The sequence below is a fragment of the Peromyscus californicus genome, unplaced genomic scaffold (assembly GCF_007827085.1).
Source record: "Peromyscus californicus insignis strain IS unplaced genomic scaffold, ASM782708v3 Scaffold_16__1_contigs__length_79575227, whole genome shotgun sequence".
In the NCBI taxonomy this organism is placed as follows: Eukaryota; Metazoa; Chordata; class Mammalia; order Rodentia; family Cricetidae; genus Peromyscus; species Peromyscus californicus.
The window spans coordinates 72,355,119-72,374,664 of record NW_026294458.1 but is presented as its reverse complement, the minus strand read 5'-3'; the positions used below and the strand labels follow the sequence as shown (position 1 = coordinate 72,374,664).

Genomic DNA, 19,546 nt, shown 5'->3' with positions numbered 1-19,546 from the left:
CCACTCCCTTCTCTCTCTCTTTGAGCTAAGATCTCACCATACAGCCTACACTGGTCTCTAATACAAAATCTTTTTGCCTTAGCCTCTTGAGTTTTGAATGAGATTACATGATTACATGGTTGAACTGCCATGTCTGGATACTGAAATGTGTGTGTGTGTGTGTGTATGTGTGTAGACGTAGGTGTGTGTGTAGATGTAGGTGTAGGGGTGTGTGTGTGTGTGTGTGCAGATGTAGGTCTGTATGTGTGTTTTATTTCTGGGCTGGGGATGTAGTTCAGCACTAGAGAGCCTATCATTTATTTCATATGGTTTCAGTCCCCACTACCACCTAACAAACCAAGAAACCAACAAAAAATAAAAAAAGAAAAAGTAGTTTCATGTCGAAAACAGTACCTCTTCTGGTTTTCTATCAGCCAGGTTATCACACTCTGTTAAGTCACCCACACCAAACCCCAGAGAGCTCTTCTTTACCTCAACATTAATTAAATAATGCATTCAAATGTGCAGCCCTGGGAATCCAAGCCAGGGCTTTCAAGAATACAAGGAAAGAACTCTATCACTAACTTAATCTTCAGCTCCTTTTTAATGTTTAAATAAACACAGGAAAAAAACAGACTTTAAAGTCATATCCGGGTTTTTCTTTTTATGACTGAAAATTGAAAAACCACTTGTGAAGGAGCAGCCATTTCCGGAGACAAACGCACGGCCTCGTCAGATGCGCCCAAACCTCTAGTGCGTTGGTGAATTCGATGAAGACATTTTTGGTGTGACCTCTATTACACCCCCACCCCCCCACCTCAGTAGCCTCCTAAGGCTACACAGGACTGATAGGCAAGGGGCGGGACAATGGGGCCGACTCAGCTTCTGGTGCTAACCCCAGCACCCTTCCTAGATGACACTCAGGCCATTTCCTAAGACCTCGTGCCAAACAAAACAAGGACATCAAACAAACACCAAAACGCAAAAGTTCGTAGCTTATCAAAAGTTTTCCAATAAAGACCTGCTAACCAAATAAATGGGTCAATGGAGCCAACTGCTTACCGCATGCAGCTATTGGCCTGCTTGGAATAGAAAGGCGAGCTACCAATAATCCCAGTATTCTTCACCCAGTGCCTTTCCAATGTCCCATCCCTGTCCACCTTCTGCCTCTGTGGCCGTGACCCCTCGTCCCCAACCCTCACTTTCCTAGGGGTGCCTCAGTCAGGATGCAGGACACTCCAAGGCCTGCTGCCGTGGCCTGGTGGGCTCCTGAACAAACGATCCTGGGGCTTCCGATGCAGGGCTCGGGGTCAGGCCGCAGACCTGGACCCAGGGGCTGGGAGGGTAACCGAGTCTGGCAAGGCAGAGTGGATCCTGAGGAACGTCCACCCTCTAGGATCTGGTAGTGGCTAGTGCTGAGGATTCCCATGCACTCTCGGGGAGGCGACGCGGGTTGGGTGAAGGCAGATGGGGAGCCCACAAACACCCGGGGTTCACCGCAGGAGCGACGAAAGAAAGGCGCCCGTGTAGGGCGAGCCGTTGCGTGGAGACCGCCCTCGAGACTACACCGGGGCCGCGGGGGACCCCGGGTCTCAGCCCGTGGGGTGCGGGGTTGTAGGAGCCAGAGTCCCCAGAACCTCCAGGGAAGAGAGGCAGGAAGAGGCGGAGTCCCGAGGAGAAATGAAAAGGGGATTCCGGGAACGGGCTGCGGGGAGGCGGCCTTTGCCCTCCCGTGGCGATGCCGGAGGTCCCCACCCACGTTCCCGCGGTCCCCGCAGTACCTGGACCGCTGCGGCTCGCAGATCCCCGCCGAGATGTCCCTGGGGCCACCTCGGAGCTGCTCGGGGCACCGGGCGCTGGTGCGCACGGCACGGGAGCCGACCCAGGCCGAAAGCCGGAGGGACGGCGGGGTGGTGGCCGGTGCTCGGCAACCCGCACGATCTCGGCTAGCCGCAAGGCTCCCCCGGGTCCGGAGTTAGACCAGGGCGGCTCTAGGACACCTCAGGTTCCGAGCCGCTTGACCAGCGGCGAGCTGGGAAGGAGACCAGAGACGCGAGGCGGAGCCGGGGGCGGAGAGAGGCCGGGACAAGGCCACCAGATTGGGCACTTTCTTATCCATTAGGGTGCCGCAACCCCACCCACTTCAAGTACTGTCTAAGGAGCCAGAGATAACGGATTTGGGGGGCTGTTTTGTTATCTTGGCCTCCTCAGGGTGCGAGGTTAGCGCCTAGAGCTAACGCGAATGTGTTGGGTGCCGGATGTGGTGGTGCCAGTGTGTGCTCCCAGCTCCTAGCAAGGCCAAGACAACAGGGTCTGGAATTCAGTGCCCACCTGGGATACAGAGCAAAATCAAGGGCAGCCTGGTCAATATAAGGAGACCCTGTCTCAAAATACAAAGGAAAAAGGGGCTGGGCGTGTGGCTGAGTGTCAAGGCCTGGACGAATGGTCTCTCTCTCTCTGCTGGGTCTCCTGCTTACTTGCTCATAAGCTCCTCTGATCATAATTTTCCACTCAGGGCATAAGCAAAAATTATAAATACCATAACCCACCCCCTGCTTCTCCTTGGGTCTTTGCTTAATATTCCCCACCCCCACCCCCCAAGAAAAAGATATTTTAAGAGTAAGGAGAACAATTCTTCCTTACCTACTTAGGCGACATTCTTTGTCTTCCAAAATGACGTGTGGGGCAGCTTTCAGTAGGGTGTGAGTAGTCTAAACATGAATGTTACCAATGTGGAAATGTTCACGGAAATCTATAAGACCAGGTGTGAGGAGGGCTGACTATACTCGGCCTGTTTTGAGCACTGAATCTCACTTTCAGGTCTCTTGAGGAAAGCGACAGGGAGCATAGGTAGTTCATGGTTTTTGTGCAGGGATTTTTTCCCCCCATCTGTGTCCAACTGGCCTGAAACTTGAGCTCTCCCTGTCCCACCCACCAAGTGTTGGCACAACTACAGAGAGCCACCACAGGCAGCTTAAAGGAACATTTTCACCCGGGAAGTCTGATGTTTGTGGAGCCCCTCTTCGTGGGCTGGTCATGAAGAGGTGTCACAGCCTGACCTCTGATGTTACCCTGGGCAGAATTCCTACCAGTCCCATAAATTCGGAAGACTCTCATCTGGGATCCTGGTTCTCAACAAAAGACATCTGGCATTGACAATATTTTCAGCCACAGTGTCAAAGAAGTTGCAGAAATAGCTCCAGCAAGTGGGGTAAAGCTGATACAAAACTGTGTGCTGCATGCCCCCATTCGTGCATTAAAAATAGAAACATTGCAGAAAAAGGGTGGGACTGGAGACCATAATGTTCACCAAAATAAACCAAACTCAGAGCAATAATATATTTCCCTCATCTATGGAATGTAGATTTAAATACATGTAAATATGCAAATCACAATATATAGGTGATGGAAAGAGAAAGAAGTCTAAGAGAGTGGAGGAAGAGGTCTGAAGGGAGGGAGGGGGTGGAGACCAGGGAGGATGATGAATATTCATGTCATATTTGCATGTTATTAAGTTGACTACCTGGGATATTTGTTACAGTAGCAGAATGCTGCCCAACACAACTAAATAAGCAAAATGTGACACTAGACACAGATTTTACACTTTTTACAAAAACTAGCTCGAAAGTAGATGATAAGCCTCCGTGTAAAACGCAAACCTTGAAGGGATAATGTCATTACCAGACAATGTCTGAGAAAGTCTAGATGACCTTGGGTTTGGTAAAGACTTATTAGACGCACCCACACTATGATACTTGGAAGAAAAAAGTATGGACTTTTAAGTGAAAAACATCTATTTAATTGCTTTTCGATTTATTTACTCTATCTTGTCAGTGTATTTTGCCTGCATGCGTATGTGCACACCACCTGTGAGAAATAACAGAAATCAGAAGAGATCATTAGGTCCTCTGGAACTGGAGTTAGGGAGGATTCGGAGCCACCATGTGGGTTCTAGGACCCCAAGCTAGGTCCTCTCAAGAGCACTAAGTGCTCTTAACCACTGAGCCCATCCTCAAGCCTCTGGATATGAGTTTTTAATTCATTTAAGCATACTTGAAAGATCATATGGCACAACATAGTCAGTTTTATAGGAAACTACCAAGCTGTCTCCTAAAGGGGCTGTGTTGTTTTGTGTTCCCACCAGCAATGAATGAAAGTCCTATTCTCCCAGATCCTTGCCAGCCCTTGTTACTGGTGTCAGATTTTAGCCATTGTTGTGTGGCAGTGTCCTTCTAGATTGAAACACGCCACCCTTCAGGGAGGCTCCTTAAGACAGAAAGTGAACAACCTAAAATTGTTCAGGAAGTTCCTGAAGCTGACAAGATTCACTAGGCTCCTCCCTCCCAAGAGTAAACAGTAAAGACCGCTGAGAATTCCTCTCAGGTGAGCTGAGCTGCAAAGAAACTCTGAGACCAGCTGAGCAGCCTGGAACAAGCAGGAACTAGTCAAGCTTCCTAAAAGAGGCTTTGATCAACTGAGCCACCTGGAAAGGACACTCTCCAACCTGTTGAGCTGCCTGCAAGCTGTGCAGTGTGCTCCAGGTTCCCAGCTTTGGGGAACTGTCACCATGCTGGGGTGGGCTTTGGTGTTGTGTTAGTCACTTCTGCTCCTGTAAGTGACTCCTCACCCAGGATCCTGTAAGTGACCCCTCACCCACAATCCTGTAAGTGACCCCTCACCCAGGATCCTGTAAGTGACCCCTCACCCAGGGATCCTGTAAGTGACCCTCACCCACGCTCCTGTAAGTGACCCCTCACCCAGGATCCTGTAAATGACCCCTCACCCACGCTCCTGTAAAGCAACCCCAATAAAACTCACTGGTTCACCAAGCTGGGCTTTGGTGGTATTTATACTTTGCTTTGTTATGAGTGAACACGTGTGTTGTGTCTCCCCAGGAAAAGCCTGCCACACAGCAACCCCCTCTAAAAGGTGTGCCATTGTCTGTCTAAAGTGGTGTTTTGAAGGTGGAGAGTTGTTGGGCGTGATCATGTGATCATGGTCTATTGAGAATGACCCTAGAGAGAGGGATACATTGATAAAGGAGAGAAAAACGAGACTGGACTGGTTGAACTGGGATGAGAGAGTCCAGGGACACAGAAGGGCTGACTCTCCATAGAAGCAGGCATTTGGTTGGCATCCTTTGTAATGGAGGAAGTGAAGGTAGACTATATGTGTAGTCGGAGGAAGAAGGTCAGAGTCCCCAGTGACAACTTCTGCTTTTTACAGGAAGTATGTGGCAGTGTTTTCTTGCAGAGAGGAAGGCCTGCAGCAAGAGCCGTGAAAGAGATTTGTGGAGAAAGAAGATTCTAGATATGGAATGCATGTGTATGTCAGAGCTTTCACGGAAGGAGAGAATTCGTGAATTCTCTGAGCTGCAGCAACGAAGGTCTGGTGCTTCTGTTCCTAGAACTTCATACCCAGCAATCTCCTGTTCTTCCAGGGCAGTGGAGAGAGCCCCAGACAACGTGCTGGAGAACTGGAGCTGGTCCTGCATCTAGTGTGAACGCTAGTTCAAGTTCACATTTGAAGCCAAATTCTGGACTCTAGCATTCTCTTGGCAGGTCCTGGCTGACGTGCCAGATGGTTGTGCCCCTTGGCGGGCCATGAACTTCCCTCAAACCTGCACGTGTGAGGCGTGTGAGAGCCACAGAGGCTGAGAATCCCAAACCCCACTTGGCCACGTGCGGCCTCAGCCCAGCAGATGGAGGAAGTGGAGCTGGAGCTGCAGAGATCTGCTCACAGGGTGTTGTTGAGACTGTGGTGAGCAGGACGCTCTGCCTTGCCTGACAGAATAAGAGGCAGCTGTCACCGCTGCCCCAACCTCAACCTGAGTACTTGGCTACAATGCACATGACCTTTCCCCACCTCAGAGTCTTAAAATGACTCATTTCCTTCTTGAGCTGTTTTTCAAGGTCGGCTCCATTCTCTGAGGTCTGATCCTCACCTGCCAGCCACCTGCTTGGCACCGAGACAGCACTCCTCTAGCTGAGCAGATTGACATGCAAGCTTAACGGTGTTGTCCCCACGTTTAGAGACTATATCTACACAGTGTCTTTCCAGAAGGACAATGGCTCAGTTTCCCCTGGGAGGTACTTCTCCTTCCTCTTCTCCTCTAATCTGCTACACCCCACCTTTTACACAGCACTCTAAATTCTCTTAAAGTTATCTACTTGTTTATTTGCGTATGTGTGAATGCACACATGTATATATGTATGTGAACATGTGAGTGGAGGCCAGAGGAGAACCCTGAGTGTCATCCTCTGCCACCCACGTCCTCTGAGACAAGGTCTTGGTCTCTCATTGGCCTGGCAGTCACCAACTAGGCTAGAATGGCTGGCCAGCAGCCCCAGGGATCCTCCTCTGTCTACTTCCCTGTGTTGGGTGGGACTAAGGGTGTGCACCACCACAGCCACATTTTACCTGGCTTCTAGGATTTCACTCGGGTCTTTATGTTCGCAAGGCAGGCGCTGGACTGATGGAGCCTTCTCCTCAGAACAGTGTTCTAAAGTCGAAAGAAAGACATCAAGATGCTCAGAGAGATTTCAGGTCCGGATGGTGGGGTAGCCACGGCAGTGTTAGTTCAGCAGTGGTGTCTCGTGGAGAGTCCTTACCTGGAAGGAGCCATGAAGCAGAGAGCTTGATCACTTTGAAGGCGTTTGAAGGCCCATCCCTGGTGATCTGGGGAGCCAATTCGGGTCCTAATGCTTTCCTAGCAAATGCGTTATCCACTGTCCTGTCTCCCCAGTCACCTCTGAATATTTTAAATATAAGACTGGTTGAGTCTGTGGATTCAGAACCTGCAGAAGCAGAAGGCTTTGGGGGAGTTCCTGCAAAACTGTAAAGCTAGAGCTTTGGCTCTGGACCCAAAGGAACTGCAGTACTAGCAAAGAAAGAACCTAGCTCTGTGCTCCCAGTCATTTCTCTGAGTAGGAGGGCAGCACCAGGATAATCTCCAGGATTATTTTGTTGTCTAGCTCCTTTCTGTCTCTCTCTTGAGCAGTATGGCCAGGAAAAGTGAGGATTACATTTGTTTGCCAACAATCCGTTTTGGGGTTCAGTGTCCTGATTAATTGATCAGAGAGTGAGAAGGACTTCCCCCTGGGGCTGGGAGGTAGGAAGGAGAGAATGGTGAGATATTAAAGCTAGAAAAAGAACGGGTGTCTGTAATAAACGGCTGTGGCAGACTTGATGTGGTAACAACATGGGAGGGAGTCTTGGCCAAGGCAATGAGGTAGGTGACTGGGGTGGGGTGGGGTGGGGTGGGGGGAGTGTCTGTCATCAGTTAGTGTTGAAGTTAGACATGGAAGTAAGTCCAGTGGTGGAGTGTGAACTTCAGAACAGAGTTCCTCCTTAGGGAAAATCACATTCAGGTGTTGATAAAGAGACATGTGAATTTGGATATATCTATACATTGTCTACATTGGTATATGACCATATAGTCAAGTAGCAAAAAACATATATATATAGTTAATGTAAAACAGAAATAGGTTCTGAGCTTGAATGACTACAAACAGGGATTTCCCTTCATAGATCCAGCCGGCTTCATCATGGAAGATGGCTGTGGAGATTGCACAGTGGTCATCCTCCTCAGCCTCTGCCCATCAAATGCTGGTAGCCCTCACCCCATCATCATGTGACCAGTGTTGCCCTTCTAACTTTCTACAATGTCCCTTGGGAATGACGGCTCCTAGGCAGAACCTCTGCCCATCCAGGACGATAGTAGTAGTACGGGTGGGCTAGACATGGGTAGGCCGATGATTTCTAGAATGCTGTGCTAGGTGGCCATGCAGCAAGGTAACGTAAGAAAACGAACTTAACTCCCAGCACCCCGAGTTAGGTGTCTACTAGTAACAGATAAGGCGTCAAGTTAGATGGTGGTACTATTTCCTACGGTGGTGTGCTGGTTAGCTTCAACTGTTGAATCACCTGGGATGAGAGTCTTAATGAGGAATTATCGAGTTCAGGTTGGTCTGTGGGCATGTCTGGGGCAGTTGTCTAGATTGTTAATTGACATAGGAGAATCTGGCCCACTGTGGGTAGCACCATTCCCTAGGCTGGGGCCATGACTTGTGTAAGAATGAAGAAAGCTAGCAAGCAAAAAAAAAAGTAGAGTGTGGGTGCATCCTTCTCTCTCTGCTCTTGACTGTGGGTGTGATAGGACTGGTCGCTTGAGTCCCTGCCTTGACGTCTCTAAAATGATGAAGTTGGGAGTCAAATAAACCCTTTCCTCCCCATGTTGCTTTCTGTTGGTGTATTTCCTCACAGTCCTAGGAACGAAACTAAGGTAGCATGGATGATGGGTCATTTCACCTGTCAGCTTGGCTAGGACGTGCTTGGACAAGCACCAGTCTAGACGTTTCTGTGGAGATAATGTTAAGACGAGTGAACATACATGCCAGTAATCCTTGAGTAAAGCCGACTGTATTCTGTGGTGGGTGTGGGAATTCTGCCTCCAACTGCCTTCAGACTCCAGTTGCTGCTGCTGCTTACCCTGGCTCTTCAGCCCGCAAAGCCGTGACTTCCCATCCAGACAGGGACATGAACCAAATCCCTTAAGAGAGAAAACCACCCATGGCTGAGGCATGGCCCCAGCTCTATGCCAAGAAGCGGACTTGTTTGCAACAGGAAGGATGGTCATCTGGCTGGATACTACTAGCCAGGAAAAACAATGATCGAGATGATTCAATTCCTTGGCTCGGCGGGGGTCAGCCAATGGCTGTGGGCGTCCGACTTCCTTTTTTCCTTTTTTAACTGGTAACTTGCGGGGTTGCTCCATTCTGTACTTCTGTGTCTGCATCGTGAACACGACCTTTTCTCTCTGCCTTCTATTTACCGCTTCATCTATGTAGTAGCTTGCTTGACAGCTGCAGAAAATTTAAAATCCAATACACATCGACCCCTATGATATCCGTACTTACCCTTACTGCGTGCTCTGTTCTACTCAGCTCTGTCCCAGCCCAGCACACCTCTCTTATTTTGTTTCTTTTTCTTTTAAAGCTGTCTGAATTCACTACAATCTCCTAAAGAACTGTCTCCAGGGCTCTTGTCTCTATACCCGGCTCCACAGATGCCCAAGTTCTTGATACAAAGTGGCAGATTATTCACACACAACACCCGCCCCTCTTCTGTGTATTAAACCGCCTCTAGAGTACTCCTAGTACCCAACCCCACGGAAATGCTCCCTCAGTACTTGCTCTACCGTGCTGTGGAGGAAGCAATGGCAAAGGGACATCTGTTGATGTTTAGAACAGACCCAGTGATTTCCTGAATATCCGCTATCTGGGATTGGTTAAGTCTGAGGATTTGGAACCTGTGGACGCAGAGAGCTGACTACAGTTTATGACTCAGCTGCAGTTTAGAAAACAATGGTTTAGGAAATAATAAGGAAACACACAGGGTATTGTGAAATGAAAAGATAATACAGAAATAACGAGGGTGCTTCCCAGATAGGAAGCTGGGCATACTTTTGAGGGTCCCTCCTGCAGGCTCACTGGCAGGCTGCCCGACTCAGCCTCTCTCATACTTGGCAGCTGCCAGTGTGAGGAAGCCTTCAGCCTTAGCTGGTCCCTCAGGCCAGGACTCCACCCAGGAACAGTCACTCTGTTCGTGGTCAAGGGCAGACCCCAGACCAGAGATCCCTTTCACAGAGGCCCGTCCGTGGATTTCCTCTGTCTCCCTCGAAGTCTGTGTTTTCCAAACTTCTGCTCAAGATCATGAAATTAATTTCGTGAGCCTCAGATGCAGAGGAGGGGTCAAGAACAGAACAGTGTTAGACACATGTGGACTTGCCTTGCATGTGTGCCGTGTGTATGGCGTACGTGGAATGTAGGATCTGAGTCTGTCTGTTTTGTGGTATGTAGTATATACGTTTGTCGTGGGGAGAATGTATCGATGGAGTATTGTATGGAGTATTAGCGTAGGGTGTGGGTGTAAGACAGGGTAGAGAGGAAAATCGAGGGGACTCAGGAAGGACCAGAAGTCCCTCACTTCCGTACATTTCTTGCTGGCTGAGCCTGGAGGGCATCAATGCCACCAACACTCGGAAACTGTGAAGCTTGTCTGCGGAAAGCCAGCACGTGCCTTTCTAAGGGACTTTCAACGGGAGAGTAAAAGCACCAAGCGAAACAAGCTTGCCTGAGACTGAGCGGGTTGGAGGTCTGTGACCTTTGACGTTCACCTTGTCAGTCCCCCCATCCCTAGATGTGAGCAATAACTTTTGTAAACTACCTCGCTATTTCATTTACAAAAGGAAATTATTTAAGGTAAGACAGCTCATATTTATTACTTAATTTTAAAACTTGGCTTAACTTCTGAAGATATCTTCTGGGAGAGTGTAGTTTTAAAAACCACAAAATATCACTAAGACATGTAGACACCACCATCCTTGCTTAAATCTAAAGCATAGACTAACTATTTCCCTTTCTCTACTTGATAACCTGACTTTGTTTCAACTGACTCATGCTGGAATTAAGGTCTGTGGCAAAAGATCTCAGCCATATCTCAGTTTCCTCAGTGGGATACACCTCAGACTTCAGTTGACAGCTCTGTCTCCTGGGGCTGCTGGCAGGTGTGTGTGTGTGTGTGTGTATATGTGTATGTATGTGTTTGTATATGTGTGTGTATGTATGTGTGTGTATGTGTGTGTATGTGTGTATTTGTGTGTGTATGTATGTGTATGTGTGTATATGCATGTGTGTGTATGTGTGTGTATGTGTGTATGTGTGTGTATGTGTGTGTATGTATGTGTGTGTGTGTGTGTGTGTGTGTGTGTGTGTGTGTGTGTGTGTGTGTATGTGTGTTATGGTGTGTGGAGGTAGGCAGTTCCTACCTCCAGTGCTGTGATGAGAAGGCTCTTACTCTGAGGCTAGTGGAGCATCAGCTCCAGGATCCTAGCTCACTCTTTGTAAATCTCTGTACCTAATCTGGAATATTTCTTGAAGATTTATTTTACTTTTATTGATATGTCTCTCTGTATATGTGCACATGTGTGTAAGTGCCCTCTGAGGCCGGAAGAGAGTGTTGGATTTCCTGGAGCTAGAGTTGTAGGTGGTTGTGAGCTGTCACGTGGGTGCTGGGAACTGAACCTGGGTCCCCTCAAGAGCAGCCAGTGTGTTTAACTGTGGAGTCATCTCTCCAGCCTCCTAATTTGGTTTTTGAATATTACCTTACTGTATTCCTTTTCTTAAAGAAGGGATGGATATAGTGTTAGTTTTCCGTCACTAGCATGAAGTGGCAGTGATAAGCAGCTGACAATGAGAACAGGTGCTTTGGGGCTCAGGATTCTGGAACCCAGTGGCTTTGGAGCTCTGGTGAGGGTAGCACGTCATGGTAAGGGTGTGCGGCCAAGCCGAATCCACTCCAGAAGCAAGGGGGAGGGGAGACTAGCATCCCATAGTCCCTTTGGGGGCATGCCCAATGACCAAAGACCCTCTCACAGGGCACACCCCCTGCAGTTCTACCACCTCCAAGAGCTCCATCCTAAGGGCGGAGCCCTCACCATGGCAACTGGCCAGGGCCGACCCTCATGCAAGCCACAGCAATGGGTAAGCTTCTTTCTGCTTAGAATGTGGGCCTGTGTTTGTTTGTGCTGGACTGTGCTTTGTTTCCTGTGGGTCACACCCACGCATGGGGAGCCTTGAAACCCCGTGATTTTACCCATTTTTCACATACCCGGCAGGCCAGCTTCCTAATGCAAATGAACGGTCTTGCTCAAACCTCCCCAGGCTCCACAGTGCTCAGGACAACATGCGATTCCCACTAAGACCACCGACCACTGGGCTACCTGCTCTTACACAAGCTTCCGGCCTTACCCCTCTTTATTTAGACTCACGCCGCAGCATCTCTGCAGACCATCTCCGCCCTGGGATATTTGCTCTGCACACAAACCCTGTGCCCTTCTCCCTCTTTCTTGGCTCCTCCTTTCCCTCCTGGAATCAGCTTCACTGTCCCCGAGGTGGTCATCTCTTGGGCAGATGCAAGCCAGCCACCTTGAAGGACGGCCCTGCCTGTGTGTGTGACGTCCTTGGGAAGAGATTCTGTGAAGCTGCTATCGAGGCCTGTTGTGACACGCCATTCGGTTCTCCACACCTTCCAACTCCCCCGTTTGGTGTCTCAAGAACCTTTGGGCCTCTGCAGAGGGTTGCCAGCCACCTGTTTCTGTCCTGTTTAGCCTCCTTTCTGTGTCTTTAGGTAGGCCACCTCACAAGGTCTTCCAATGGGGGAGAGGCAGGCAGATCTCACTTCAATCCCTCTGAACACACACCAATGAAAATCATTAGGAAAATCACTGTGAGACTCAAAACCATGTGGATAATAGAATTCTAGAAAAACAGGGCTTGTGATAACTCAGCCTAGAAAGTTCTTACTTTGCAAGCACGAGAATTCAATGTCAGACCTCAGAACCCACATTAAAAGAAAAAAAAGAAAAAGCTGGATGTGGTCATATGCACAGGTAACGTTGGCACTGTGGGGATGGAGATGGGCAGATGGAGCTGGGCTTGCCCAACCAGACTAAACTAATTAGAGAACCTCAGGCCAGCAGAAGACGCTGTCTCAAAACAAACCAACCAATCAACTAACTAAAAAGACCAAAAAACCAACAAACAAGATTGAACTCTGGGCTCCACACAAACCAGTATCTACACGAACACTCATCACACATGCACACACATACACGCACACCCACACCCACGCACACACCCACATGTACACATGCACATGCACACACATACCCCGACATGCACACACCCACCCACCCACACACCCACACACCCACACACACATGCACACATGCACATGCACACACCCCCACATGCACACCCACACACCTACCCACACACCCCCCCACACACACATCCCCCGCCCACACCATACAAAAAGGAAAGAATACTTTGACATGCAGATGTTTCTTGCTCATTTCACTCTGTGTTGAAAATGCAGGAAAGAGCAATGAAATGTGCTGGCTGCAGCTAACCCACCGGACACCTCAGCTTTGCCCCGGGCGGACTCAGTGGCTCCCCTCTTGACCACCGGGCCCACTGGGAGCTGTGGTCACTGATGCTGTCCAGGACCATGGAGAGAACTGATAGCCTAGGCAAAGAGTCACATTCAAGATCCGCAGTACAGTCTCTCAGGCTCGATTCCTTGCAACGCCAGACCAACCCGAATCAGACCACTGCAACTTAGGGATGGATGTCTGTCCGTGTCTTTAAAAAAGTTAACAACCCTGAAAACAGAGAAGCTTGTAAGTGTTGAGTCACACCCCAACCCCCATTCATATGTTGATGTTGCAACATTATCTGATGTTGCAACCGTGATCTTAGAAATATGACTGCATTTGGACATATAATCTTTAAAGAGGTTAAATGAGGTTATTAGTTTGGGCTCTAATTAACAGGACTAAAAAAAAAAAGAGAGAGAGAGAGAGAGAGAGAGATTTGTTTATTTTGATGGTACTTGCCCTGCCTGTCTATGTGTACCATGACCATGCCTGGTACCCAAGGAGGCTGGAAGAGGGTGTTGGGTCCTCTAGAACCAGTTACAGAATGTTTAACCCCTATATGGATGCTGAGAATTGAGCCAGAGTCTTTTGCAAGACTTGTAACCACTGAGACATCTTTCCAAATCAGGATGCATGCCCAGGAGAAGGACCACGTGAAGATTCAGGAAGATTCCATCCACTAGGATAAGAAAACAACCCTGTGCATACATTAATTCTAGAGTTTCAGTCTCCAGATTGTGAGCAAAAATGCTTTTGTTGTGTGAGCCATCCAGGCTGTGGCTCTTTGTTAGGGCAGTCCTAGGAAAATCATTCAGCGGCCATCTTTTGGGTACCATAGCTCCTTTTCTATTAGGGAACAGTGACCTCTGCTGGCTCTTTCTGTTATTGACTCAAAACTAATGACTTCCATGAGCGAACTGTGGCGAATTAAGAAGGGGTCTTTAGATGTTCTTTACAAAACTCTTTATGGGACACGCATAAACGATATAGAATTTTATGGAATTTTTTTTTATTTATTTCTGTTTTGGAGACAGGGTCTCACTATGTAGCCTTGGCTGGCCTGGAGCTTACTACATAGACCAGGCTGGCCTCCAGCTCGGCTATCTCCCCGAAGGCACACGCCACCAGACTCATCTGTTTGTTCATCTCTAATCAGGTGTTAAAATATGATTGTTCCTCCTCCCTTGGGTTCTGCATTGACCAGTTTAACAAATCACAGACAGAAGATACTGGAAAAGAAACTAATCTGGGCTGGGGAGATGGACAGTGTAAGGCACCTGCTGTGCAAGCCTTAGGACCCGAGTTCAGGACCCCAGCACCCTCTGAAAGCATGGCTTGACAAAGCCAGAGTCCAAACTCTAGTGCATTTAGGTTAGAGTGTTAAACTGTCCTCCAGCTTCAGCCTCAGTGCCGCTGGTGTGAGCGGGAGCAACCAAAGCAATCGATTTTCCCAAGGCTGGTGGTGGAAAAGGAGGGCTTAGTCTCTTTAGTGCTAGGCATGGCCCACATAGCCTTCTGGGTTTGTTTGTTTGTTAAACAGTGCTAAAACAAAATGAAAGAGAAACACTCACAGCTGGGTTCCAGATGTGGATGTCATTCAACGGTTCCAAGAACCTTTACAAAGTGCCTGTTTCTGTCTCCCCGTGTGGGTTAGGTGTGGCACATTTTTGTAGAGAGCCAAGAATGCCCTTTTCTGGATGCACAAGAGAAATCTGATTGAAGCAATGAGGAGCTTAGTCTGTCTAGCCTTGGTCTCCAGGAGTCTGTCTGAGCAGGGACTGCATTTATGCATTTATACAAGGAATGTCTTGGCTCGCCCAGCTGCTCGGAGGGAGGCACTGTGTTCACCATCCCTTTAGGAGAATAAGGCAGCTCCCGGTGGCTGCTGACTTGAACTTCTCATGAACTCCAAGACTGTGATACTGTGACAAATTTGAGGAGGCCATCTTGGGGACACGTCACATGCAGGGATTCAACAATGAACTGGAAGTTACAGGCCCTGCTCAACTCTGCATTTCCTTGCACACCTACCATGCGCTCCACCTGGACAGAGTGATGGCCATGGCTAAGGTCTTGGTGGGCTGAAAGCGTGCATGAATTTTTAAATCCTTTGGATCCAGTGAAATACCTCTGCCTCCCCGGAGATGTGTAGCTGGATGAGTCTATGTTCTGAAATGTGGGAGCCTTTCCTGAGAACACCCCACCAAGAGTGAGCCCGAGCAGTTTCGGAGAGCAGAGCATGGCGGACTTTGCTTTTGACACCACAGAACCACTCAGCGAGCAGCCCCAGCTTTGTGACTCTCATTTTATGTACAACGATAATTATGTCTGACGCTCTGTTGCCGCCTGCAGATTAGACGGCGCCAGGGGAGGCCCGGCTGGTAAGAACTCATGGAGGAAAAGGAGTGGTCAGTGGGGCAGAGACACGGGCGACTTGGACAACAGGCAATGCCAGTGGAGCACCACCGTTCCTGGGCTTGGGAAAGCTCTTACCGGCTGGGCCAGCGCTGGGTCCGCCGCCTCCACGGAGGGCTCGCTGCTCGAAGCTCTCAGTGCCCTGTAGATGGTTCTGCTTCTCTACTCGGCTTCACCCTCAGTGGCTGCTCTGTGGCGTGACCAGGGTGTCTCCTTTCCCTTCCTTCTTCTCATTCCTGTCTCAGCCTCTGAGACACCACGGAACTGACACACGAGCTCTGATTATGCGCAAAACTGGCCAACAATGGCAAGAATTTCTTCCTGAGATCTGGCTTGGTTGCAATTTAGCAACTGGGCCTTGAGCAACAGTTTCCTCTGAGTGTAAAAATGCTTGCAATCAAGGCACATATTGCTTTATATGATTATCATTATCATCATTGTTGTCATAATTGTCACCACCACCACCACCATCACCATCATCATCGTCATCCTCATCCTCCTCATCCCCATTTTGAGACAGGATCCCATGTAGCCTGGGATGGTCTGGAAGTCTCTGTGTAGCCAAAGATGGCCTTGAACTCCTGATCTTCCTGCCCTGCCCTAGTGAGTGCTGGGATTGCAGGAGTGTGCCACCACTCCTGGTTTATGTGGGGTTGATGGTGAGGCTTCATGCGTGCCAGGGAAACACTCAGCCCACTCAGCTACATTTCCAGCCCTATGCACTGTATTAGTATTTTTGTCCTCTGGCATCTCCCTGTGGTTCACATGTAATATCTTCACTTCTCCTTCCCCAAAGCGTCAAGTCATTTTGGTGTCTTGTTCAATCTGGTCTTTTCCTGTCTCCACAAAAGGTCCCCAGTACTTCCTCCTTGTGAGCAGTCTCTTGAGAGCCCTTTGTCCCAGAGTAACTTAGTTACCATCTCTGATATATCTACACTGCAATTTATGAAGTTCTTGTTTTATGTACGTAGAATACACACACACACACACACACACACACACACACACACACACACACACACACACACATTCCCCCCTTAGGTTTCTATTGCTGTACTAAAACCATGAGAAAAGCCACATGGGGAGGAAAGGGTGCATTTCAGCTTTCAGTTCTGCATCACAGACCATCACTGAGGGAAGTCGGAACAGGAACTCAAGCAGGGCAGGAACCTGGAGGCTGGTGCAGAGGCCATGGAGGGGCACTGTTTGCGGGCTTGCTCCTCATAGTTTGCTCAGTCTTTCTTATACACCCAGGGACCACTGGTCTGGGTGGCCCCACCCACAATAGGTTGGGCCTTCTCACATCAATCACCAATCAAGAAGATGTACCACAGACTTGCCCCCAGGTCAGTCTGGTGGGGGCATTTTCTCAGTTGAGGTTTCCCAAAATTACTCTCAATTGACATAAGATTATCCAGCACTATATATATATGCATTTATTTTTCTTTGTTCTTGAGAATTTCATACAGATATATAATGAAATATGATTAGCTTTACTTCCCCCATCTCCAGCTCCCGCCTTATTTCCCCCAACAATTCTCACTCCCAATTTCATGTCTTTTTTTTATAATGCACCAAGTCCACTTAGTACTGTACATGTGTGTATGGGTGTGGGGCCGTCCACTAGAGCAGGGCAAACCTACCGGTGGACACATCCTCAAAGAGAACGATTCCTCCTCCCCCAGCATCTATCAGCTGTCACTAGCTCCTCAGTAAGGGGTGGGGCCTGGAGATTGTCTACCTCACTGTCCTGGCTAGTTTAAACATGAGCTAAAGTTATCCAAGAGGAGCAATTGAAAAAAATACATCCATAAAATTGGGCTGTATACAAGCCTGTGGGGAATTTTCTTAATTAGTGATTGATATAGGAAGGCCCAGACCATTTTGGATGGGAACACTCCTGGACTGGTGGTCCTGGATTCTATCAGAAAGCCTGCTGAGCAAGTTATGTGGAGCAAGCCAGTAAGTAGCACGCCTCCACAGCCTCTGTATAAGCTCCTGCCTCCTAGTTTCTACCCTGTTTTGAGTTCTTGCCTTAGCCTCTTTCAGTGGACTGTGATTCAGGATATGAAAGCCAAATAAACCCTTTCCTCCCCAGGTTGATTTGGTCACAGTGTTTCATCACTGCAATAGAAACTGTAACCATGACACCCACCTATGCCGGAATTTTGGCTGGCTTGAGCTTACGTAGGTCATGTACAGGTAACTACAGCTACTGTGAGTTCCAGAATATGATAGCCAAATCGTGTCTAGATGACAGCGTCTCACAACACTCCTCACCACCCTCCAGATCTTACATTCTTCCTACCTTCTCTTTTGAGATGTTCTCTGAATCTTGGTGGGTAATGAGTGCATTCCTGCTGAGCTCCTGGCCTGGTTCCAGAGAGCAGCACCTAGCCCTAATCCTTCCTTTGTTTAACCACACATTTTGTTTCTCTTACCTTTTGTTTCTCTTATTGCCCTATGTGAATCTTGTCTGAGAGTCAAGGATCAGAGAGTCCCCCAAGGATCAAAGGCCTATGCAAAACTTGGTTCAGGAAACCTGGAAGACAGTGGTACCTGATAAATCAAGTAATTTGCACTTGGCATTTGGTCTCTGGGAGCTCCTTTTAGGTTGCTTTGAAGGTACAGAAATTAACTGGCTAAACTGTAAATAGAGTAAATAAAAATGCTCTAGGTGAAGGGTAAGCGCTTGAGTCCTTCGAGGCTGAACCCCTCCCCATGCAGTCATGAAAGGCTAGATTCATTCTTAAGATGCCTCTGAGTCTTTTCCCCACTGATTCGGGTGGATCCACACACCATGACACGACCACACAGTTACATTGGCGTGTGTAGGGTGTGGTGGATCTAAGTATCTCATTTAGGGCTAAATACCCAGTCTATATCTCCACACTTTGACCCGTTATGCATTTCTTTTTTTTTTTGGTTTTTTTTCGATTTTTTTTCCGAGACAGGGTTTCTCTGTGTAGCTTTGCGCCTCTCCTGGAACTCGCTTTGGAGACCAGGCTGGCCTCGCCCGTTATGCATTTCTCCACTGACTGCTGAAAAAGAAGCTTCTCTGACCAAGGTTGAGAGCAGCCCTGGTCTATGGATATAATCACAAATATTCAGAAGGCAAGTTGACAACATGATCATGTAGTAAAACAACAATAGGTTCTACCCTTGCTGTGGATCATTGTTAATAATAAAGCTGATTGGCCGATAGCTGGGCAGGAAGAGATTGAGCGAGAGAGCCAGACTAGGAGAACTCTGGGAAGAGGAAGGGTCGAGTCGGGGCAGATGCCAGCCAGCTGCAGAGGAAGCAAGATGTGAAGAAAATGTGATAACAAGCCACAAACCAGGTGCCAAAGCATAGATAAGAAATGTGGGTTAATTTAAATGTAAGTGCTAGCTAGTAATAAGCTTGAGCCATCGTCCAAATATTTGTAATTAATATAATTAATATAAGAGTGATTATTTGGAAGCGTCTGTGGAATGGGGGCAGGGCAGAGAAACTCTGTTTACATATCCTAGGGAATCTGACATCTCTAGCCATGGGCCTTTGACCCGGGATTACAGTACCAGACATGGAATTTCCTTCTGTAGAACAGGCCTTAAATCCATGTAGAAAGTACTGGTTACCACATACGAGTCATGCCGTTATTGCACTAGTGAGCACTTCAGCCTTGGCAGGTGGCTACTGTAGCATGCAGGGTACAGCACCATATTTTTTCTAGTACATATCTAAGTATTTATTTACTTCATATTTATGTGCCAGAATTATGTAAAATGGAACATAGGAAACAAAGAACAGAAGACCCAATTTCTTTCCCAGATTATCTAAGTATGCGTGGTCATAAGCATGAGACAGATTTCCTCAGTCCCTCCAGCATGGACAAGAGATGCTGCCTTCTCTCCTCTTGGATGACCAGGATGCTATTTTCATATTTGACGCGCCCCTATGGACTCCATGTTCTCCCTCTCCTAATCAAGCAAGCCTATGAATTTGGGGTGTTGTTGAGGGGAAATCTGAAGTGTTCTCCGTCAGGTGTGTAGGAGGAGTCATCCCTCAGCAGCAGTGGTACCTAGTAACGAACTCCTGCATCACACAGCTCTGGACAGTGACTCAGGGTGTAGCTGGCAAAGACGGGCTCTTTTCTACGTGTAGATCTT

General features: G+C 48.3%; 1 protein-coding gene across 3 annotated transcripts in view; it reads right to left on the bottom strand.

Annotated features, from left to right (window-relative positions):
- Ifnar2 (interferon alpha and beta receptor subunit 2) overlaps nucleotides 1-6,524 on the bottom strand; it is a 39,046-nt gene extending 32,522 nt beyond the window's left edge. The window contains exon 1 of one of the 3 annotated variants that reach the window (XM_052741159.1): nucleotides 6,400-6,524. The gene's annotated coding sequence lies outside the window, so the exon portion shown is untranslated. Of the gene's footprint in view, nucleotides 1-1,476; nucleotides 1,638-1,760; nucleotides 2,067-6,399 lie in introns of those variants that run through there. The other 2 variants (XM_052741158.1, XM_052741160.1) reach the window with 2 other exon arrangements.
- Between the last annotated feature and the right edge of the window lie 13,022 nt (nucleotides 6,525-19,546).